This window comes from Bombus vosnesenskii, unplaced genomic scaffold (genome assembly GCF_011952255.1).
Source record: "Bombus vosnesenskii isolate JDL3184/JDL3185 unplaced genomic scaffold, Bvos_JDL3184-5_v1.1 scf7180000013308, whole genome shotgun sequence".
NCBI classification, from domain to species: Eukaryota; Metazoa; Arthropoda; class Insecta; order Hymenoptera; family Apidae; genus Bombus; species Bombus vosnesenskii.
This window is the reverse complement of record NW_022882957.1, coordinates 131,796-140,298: the sequence shown is the minus strand read 5'-3', so window position 1 is coordinate 140,298 and position 8,503 is coordinate 131,796. Positions and strand designations below refer to the sequence as shown.

The 8,503-nt window shown below is 37.7% G+C and overlaps 1 protein-coding gene across 2 annotated transcripts in view; it reads left to right on the top strand.

The window, feature by feature from the left end:
* The first annotated feature begins 399 nt into the window (after nt 1-399).
* LOC117234677 (KN motif and ankyrin repeat domain-containing protein 2) overlaps nt 400-8,503 on the top strand; it is a 67,167-nt gene continuing 59,063 nt past the window's right edge. Inside the window, exon 1 of one of the 2 annotated variants that reach the window (XM_033496119.1) lies at nt 400-585. The gene's annotated coding sequence lies outside the window, so the exon portion shown is untranslated. Of the gene's footprint in view, nt 590-8,503 lie in introns of both variants that reach the window. The other variant, XM_033496120.1, reaches the window with a different exon arrangement.

The following is an 8,503-nucleotide window of genomic DNA, read 5'->3' as shown; positions in this document are numbered from 1 at the left end:
TGGGAAGAAAGCTGGTTGATTCCAACGACACAGAATGATCGAGCATCTGGCGACCGAGGCAGAAATTGCGAATGCGTCCCTGACCCTTACCTGATCGACTTCTTTTCGCCCGGTGGGGCCTACCAACCAGGGCTTCACCCCGTCCCTCCGAAGGTTCTCTTCGAAAGGAGCAACCTGCCGTTGCTGGCGTCTCTGCTGGATCTCTCTAGCATCCGCGGTCTCTCTTTCTCTCCCTCTCTTCTCTTTTTTTTTTCTTTTTTCTATTTCGAACACGCGTTTTATCCGACCTCGTCTAACGTTCGCAATACGACTATACGCGTGTCTCTCTTTGCTTGGTGCTATAGCGAGTAATGGAAGGGGCCAGAGGCCGAAGGAGAAGGAGAAGAACCAGTCGTGAACCAGAACCGTCGGTCCTCAGAATCTCCCAGTCACCTCTTCGAGTCTGTACGGGGACCAGCGCGTGGATTTGTCTCGATCGTGTACACCTCGACATTTTCCCGCTCCCGGTGCGCAACCACGATCGCGTGGATCGATCGATCCAGGATGACGACGGGGATACACGTCGAGGACGCGGACGATTGACAGGTCGGTGAGTCGATTTTCGAGCCGCGCAAAAAGCGTTCGACAAGCGCTGTCCCACTGCAAACCTTCGTGACATCGTGCCGAAAAACCGGTAACGAAATTCCGCCATGCAATTGCGTTTATCGATAGATTGCTCGATCTATAGAGAGTGATAAACGATATTTCTAACTGATTTTCTTTCATCATTCTCTTTGGGATATTTGTGATTTTTAACGATGTAGGATACACAGCTTTTACTGTGGGATGGCATTCCTTGAACGATTTGCAAGCGCCTCGTATTCCTTTTTATATATATGTACGTACATGGATAAACGAGAATTGAGGGAAATATCTACGAAAGGATATTTTGTATTATTTCTATATCTATCTATAGGATTTTAGAATTCATTCAAAAGTCACGATCCTATAAAATGAAAAGTAGAGAAACGTTGTCGTATTACAAAGAGGATTTTTTAAATTCTTCCTTACAGTTTACTATTATTTACACGATCTTTTTACGATAAAGCTTAGCTTATGGAAATAACTCGTTGGTTTCTTCAAAATTGAATTAATCCTGTACCTATGTAACGAAATCCCGAAATTTACAGAAAGCGAAGTCGATTACTTTGGATAGTACGATTACTTTTATCACTTGCCGTATATACATGTACGTACGTTACACTTTATCGTTCCAACAAAATTCATAAATGAAAATTCGATCCCCGTCCCACGATTCATCGTTTTATTACAAGATCGTGGTATAGAGGTGCCAATTGCGATCTGTCAGGCGCCACGAATCAGAAGCTCGATCTGGAAATCGCGTAGGTGACTTTCTGTCTGTCGTTGATAATTAGTAAAGTAAACGATATTCGAAGGACAATGCCGCGAATCAGCGTGGGACATATTAAAATTCATCGTATAGCATCTCGTAACTCCCGTGTAGACGACATAAATTTAGTACAGAGTGAAACTGGCAATTAGTAGGTAATTAATCGATGCAAAAACAGAACAACGGAAGATAAACACGTACTAAGAGGATGTTCGATGTACGATTAATTGATTTGCCTGGTTATTGAACGTCCACTCGTTATCCATTGATCGTATTCACCAGCGATTCGAAGCACACAGGGTTCGACGATGCATTCATTAAAGCGTCTTGCACGTATAGATTGCGTCAATATATTAGTTTATTAAGAATAATTATTTCATGCGCGCCGTATACACGTTTTACGTGTCACAACAACGAAGTCAATAACCTGGGCTACGATCTCGAAGTCGTAAATCCGCGATAAAATTCTGATAGCGGTGAACTATGACGTGTCTACGTTAAATCAATAGAAAACGCAATGTTTCGTATTATACACTGCGTCTCGTAATCATGAAACTAGTCTGAAATTTTCAGTCGTACGCAGATACAGGGTATAAGATACGATACGACAAGATTTAATTAGAAGTATGTGAAGTAAAATAGACGAAATTTAGACGGTTTCATACTTATGAGACGCGGTGTACGATTAAATTGACATCGATGGAATTAATAGGACATACACGAGGATCAATTCTTTAATTTCTGACATCTAACGTTTAGAAAAATAATAATTGCTATTAATTTTAGAATGACAATCCAATGTTGTTTACAGTATTCGACTAATTTTTTAATTTAATTTTTGTTTGATTCAATTTGAAAAATTATTATATGAAGTTCTTTCTGATATAATTGTAGATCGACGCGTTTGTATACTCTCTATATAGGGAACAAGTTTTCGTATACTCTTTAGCTCGACTAGAGAACACCGATTTGTAGGAAATGATAATTTCTTTCGAATTTAAATGGTGATCCAACTCGACGCTTTTTATCGGTTGCTCAAACTACACCTACACCGCCGTCTACAATTTACATATCGCGTTCCGCTATTTCTTCGTGTTTACGAGCGATCCGATCGCTGCTTACATTCCGCACGCGCATAATCTCGTGCTCGTGGAAACAAGTGGACTTCGGTTACGTGGAAATACGTACGACGATAACACATGTTGCCTTTTGTCGCTACTGCCTGGATCAAACGTTACCGATCGCGACCTCCAGATTTTTTTCAATTCATTCTCGACGTAATATAAAGCAACGCATTCGTGAAATTATTTGAAAACGAGTCAGTGGACAGGTTTATCCAGTTTGTTAAAGCGTGTGTTGATAGTTTATTTATTTCTTTATTTGTTTCTCCGGACAAGCTTTTATTTGACATAAAATCTTTTCGAAACAACACACGTGAATAAGTTCATTTCGTTTGTTAGGGTACGAGCTATCAGTTTTTTTATTTATTTTTTCAAACGTAGATTCATTTGCCGATATGCATAAAAGCGGAAAAGATTAGTTCTGTGACGATAGATATTAAATAATGGAAACAGAGAATTTTGCAAGTGACGCCCAAGACAACGCCTCCTGCGTTGCAAACTAAATGCAAAATGCAAAACATTCTAACGCGCGAATTGAATATTATACACACAGCGTTTGTTTCGTCTTTCAAATATGGTACATCCTGTCGAATAGATTAATTGCTTGAAAATATGAAATATGAAGTGCGATGGTTAATTTAGAAAAGATAGGCGCAAAATACACTGTGCTAAATAGATACGAGATTATCTGGTTGAACGACAGTCACTTGGTGAACTATCGAGGATATAAGGCCAATTAAATATTTGATGACAATCGTATTACGTTGCATAGGGACAATTTTATTTGTATATCTAAAGAAAAGAATTGATACAATTTAATATCCTATGTGACACGATGCACCGTCATAAAATAAATACTCCAACTAAAAAAGGAATCGAGAAGAGTGTTCGCACCCATGCGATCGATAGATTCGTCACGTCTCCATTCAAACGTGCCAATTCCTTAAACACACAGCGACAAATGTTCACGAATATTTTCAGAGAGATTTTACATCAGAAAGCACCCAACTGTGTATTACAATTAGAATTATAAAATGATGTTATAAATCAGAATTATAAAATGATTTTATAAATTAGAATTATGAAATGACGTTATAAATTAGAATTATAAAATGAAGTTCATTATTTTAGCCATTCGTCTTTATGAATACAATCTACAAATTGACGTGTAGCTTATATCAAAGTATACCACATTTTAGTTTATCACGACAAATATTAATTGACTATGAGTTTCGTTTTTGTTGCTTTTCTCAAGGTACTGAAAAGTGGAGCCGCCCCTTCGATTCGGTATACTTCTAGCAAAAATTCGCTTACTAGTAAATTTCCTAGCGGACCAAAGAGAAACTCGCGCGTCAAGTTGAATCTTCAACTTATTGTCCAAATTGTCCAGCCTCAGCTATGTATAGAATGCTTTAAAGTTTTACATTCTAAATAATTTTTGTAATAAACCATTTTCGTATTTTTATCTTATAACAATTCAACTATTATTACAATTAATTATTAATTAACAATTTATTATCATGGAATATCTTTTCAAATACCTACGACGATCCTTCGCAAGTAGTCAAACAAGCGAAACCCGATTATAGGTTACGTGGCCTGACCAGAAACCTTGCTGACAGCCGAATACGGGTGTCGTGGCAGTGAACGTGTTAAACCGATTTTCTATCGCTCCAAAAATTGGCCGATATTGCCACGTTTCGACGATTACCATAGTTGCTCGAAGCATCGATTATTTACGATTTCCTCGCGCTCTAGCGAATTGACACGTCGCGAAGTTCCTTTAAATCCAATGACAGATGCGATATTTACGATGCAGCCGGCAAACAGTCGGTCCTCGTCTCGTAACTTATCAAGATCCGCGGCTTTTCTGTCGATACATATAAGGATACCTGTTGGCATCGCAACAAACCCTCTCAACTATATATTGCTTCTTCTGTTCTCTTCTCTTTGCTGGCCAGTTATATCCCGAAGCGTGCACGATCCCCAAGTGCGTGCAATTAACGCTGCAAATACCAAGTTATCTCTGATAATCCTCCAACGATCACCCAAGCATCAGGCTGCCATTAACGTATATATTATACTGTATACACGTGGTTTAAGCGTCCCTCTAGCAAAGAGAGTTATTAAACCTCGTGTACAGTCGCGTACTTATTCTCTTCGTCTTGATTGAGCGCGTCGCTTTTGACATGTGCCATGGTAACGAACGGAAAACGATTCGATCTGTTACGTGACTCGTTGAAACGGGTGAAAGTTCATCGACGCCTTCCACGCTCTTCTCGATCGTCTTTGCCATAAAACGAGCTTCCTTTTCGTAAAGAAGGTTTTACGTGAGTCTAGAGTGCAGTTTTGTACGTATTTACGAATTTTAGGTAACGACGGTATTGTTCCTTTTGGCAAGTAATCGCGTTCGGAAAGTTTGGCAATTAGAGAGAAGAAATTAGTAGACATTTCTGAAGTATCCTTCGCACGCTCTTTTTATTTTATTCGCGCGTAGAATTTGTGTCGTTCAAATTACGCTTCTAGCAAAGCCGCCTATAACTGGAATTGGAGTATTCGTAATTAGAATCGGAATTATAAATAGTTTGGTGATAAGAACTAGAAGCTATACGGTCTTACATTATACATACGTATGTACATGTACATATAGTCGATTAGAGTGTAGCTAAGTATTTTTCGAAGCTTTTTCTACCCTTTATACATTCATTTATGCATAGAATTTGCATCGTGCAAATCATCTTCGTATTCAGCTAATGTATATTCAAGCTTGGAATTAGGACATTTGTAAACAGAATTGAAATTGCTTGATTCGGTATTAAAAATCAGAGTCAATTTACCTTCATGAAGATACATATTTAAACGCTCAGGTACAGATAGACTGTCTATTAATAGACACATTATTTGACGAAGGATTTTACGTTTATTCTACGCTGCTGTATATACGCAAGTGAACTTTTATATTAATTCGTGGACTCGGAGCATCGAGAGAGGAATCCTTATTCCGGTTCTTCGACGTTGTACGAACATGTGCGTCTAAAAGCATCGTTGCACATGTGCAGCCTTACGTAACTATTTGTAATACTCGTTTTGTTTGACTTGGACAAAGCAGGGTATTTAGCACATGCGCGTTCTAGTCACTTCTATGCTAATCCGTGTGCATTTTATCTGGGACGTGAATTGGCATGACGCTAACACTTTTGCTATCGAACAGTAGCTAATATATTATGCTACCAACAGTTAGTACCAACGACGATATATCATACTTGATCAAAGTATGAGCCACGCACAAGTCAAACCGATCGATTTATTGATCATTCGAATTAATCGGTTTAGCTATCGAGTGACTCGTAATATATTAAAGACACGATTACCAACGAGTTAACGAGCCCGCAACTAAAACTGATCAACCCTTTTCTCTGACAAATTAGAAACTAGTTATACGTATTGTAATTTCCAAAATATTATTTGGCTCGATCAATCCAACTTCTGAGTAGTTGATAATGTTAAAAACACTATCGGTAACGGGCCAACGAACTCATATCTCGAAAGATAAATTAAAACGACTAGCAAAAAGGTAACAACTTACTTGCGATCCGAGAATTTTTATTCTCGAATCTCATGCTTGTTTTAAGAAGCGAGATTTTTAATGTTTCAAAAAGAACGTACATCTAAAACGAGGAATCAAGCAGCGATTCTCTCATACTCTCTTCGAATTTATTTAAGAAATTTGTTAACGATAAAAGGACCACGTTCGAGTGTAAAATAATTCAAAAGAACCATTTCGTACGGAAGTTGTGGCAAAAGAAAGAAAAGCTTCGGATGTATCACCAGCAAAGGATATAATTTTGCGATATAATAACAAGGGAAGATGTAGTAAGTACGAATTATATGCAAGAACGATTAAACTGAAATGTGATCAAACCGTTTATGTGATCAAAACTCGGCGCAAAATTAATTGTACAGCGAAGTAAGGAACAAACGAAAGGGCGTTTCTCTGTTGTAATTCAAGCGAACGTATTTCGAATACAGCAAATTCTCTGTTAATTACACCGTCTGCAAGATTAAACAAATAAATTACCAGTCGAGACAGCGGGCTGCTGGCTTTGCAACCGCTTTCAAGTGTATCTCAACTTATTCATTACCTTTCATCGACCGTCCGTTCAGGCAAACGGAATCCTTATTTGGCGGAGACTTCGTTCCGAAGCTCGTTAAAGCGACCGTAGAAAGTTCATCGAAAGCAACGACGAACCGAGGCAAAGCAACTCGAAGGGATTGGCCACGTTATCGATAACTCGCCAGCAATTTTCCAGGCTGGCCCAGTGACATTTTAACTTCTTGCTGCGATCATTTTCCAGAATTCCACGTTTACTTGTTCCCACGAATCTCATAGCTATTTCGAGATTTAACCTGTAATCGGTATAATAACGAATTCGATGGAAATTGGTATTTCTGTGTGAATAGAAAGATATCTCGACTATTCCACTACCATAGAGTGCAATGGTACTCTAGCGAGATTTTAGATATTTTTATTTATGCCACATGCGTGTAATTTGGAAGATATCCTTCGCGTTTTGTGTATTAGTATTTGTTAACGATTTTAGGGTTTGTAGCTTTTAAATACGATATGACTGAAATTTATAATAGTAGAAATTCAATGATTTTTCTCGCTATAATTTTTCGCTCGTTTAATCGGCGCCCACAGTCGAATAAGTAGATTCACAATGGACGCGAGTTTATCTAGTCGAACGTTAACTAAAATTTCGTTCCAGTAAATGAATTTACAGCGTAATGTAATCGATAGACTGTGAATATCTATACAAATACGAGCACTATACAGGGTGGTTGGTAACTGGTGGTACAAGCGGACAGGGGATGATTCTAGGCGAAAAAAGAAGTCGAAAATATAGAATAAAAAATATACAATAAAAATTTCTAGAATAATAAAAAAAACGTCAATCGAGACAACGATCTACAGTGAGATCCATTATAACGCGTACCGAGCGAAAATTCAGAGTCGGTTTTCTCGAAAACAAAGCCTCGAACGAAAAATTTTTATTCTATATTTTCGACTTCTTTTTTCGCCTAGAATCACCCCCTTTCCGCTTGTACCACCAGTTGCCAACCACCCTGTATATTTTAGATATTTTTACATATTATGCGTCTTCTATATAAAAAAAGAATAAAATAAAATGGCATAGAAATTTGTGGCTTAGTTATTGCTAGAGTAATAAAGTAATAATATCTATGAACTTCTGAAAGTTTTCTGTGAAATCTTGCGAAAACTTGTCCACTTGACCAAACGACTACCATACTATATCGATAGGAACTAACATAAGTAGGAGATTTCTCATAGAACCGTAAGCATAAGTACGCACAAGAACGCTTCATGACATTTCGCGGAAACGAAATCGACTTTCCTGGCTGAAATCGTGAAACGATCCGATCTCCTGACTGTAGCAGTTTCATTCGATGAAAAGCGAGTTTCACGTGGCATTGTTCGTCCGTATTTGCTCGAGCCCTGCTTAACAGGGTAGTTCACTGTTTGCTGAAATGAATACGTAATTCTGCGGAATTTTCCCAAGATTCAGCAACTCGTTTCATTCGTCATCGACTTATTTGGATAACAGTTTCCTCTATCTATTATTATTATCATTATCATATTACGATCGAGGTAATTAGTTAGCTATTTTTTTATTTTTTGTTATCTATAAATAGTTTTACTTTACAAGTTCTTCATATTAGTACCCTCTTCACTGTCACAATTATTCTCACATCTGAGTTGTAATTACTTACTGTTCTATTTGACACGTTAATGCCTATGTTATAGTCATTTATTAATTAAATACACTTATATTTATTCGTCCATTCGTGCATTGTAATTGTTGAATACAATCAACCTATATTGTCATCAAATCGTAAACGTAAAACCTAGTGTGATTGTTTTATATGTATATATTAATCACGTATATTAATTATTATATATGTCGGAGAA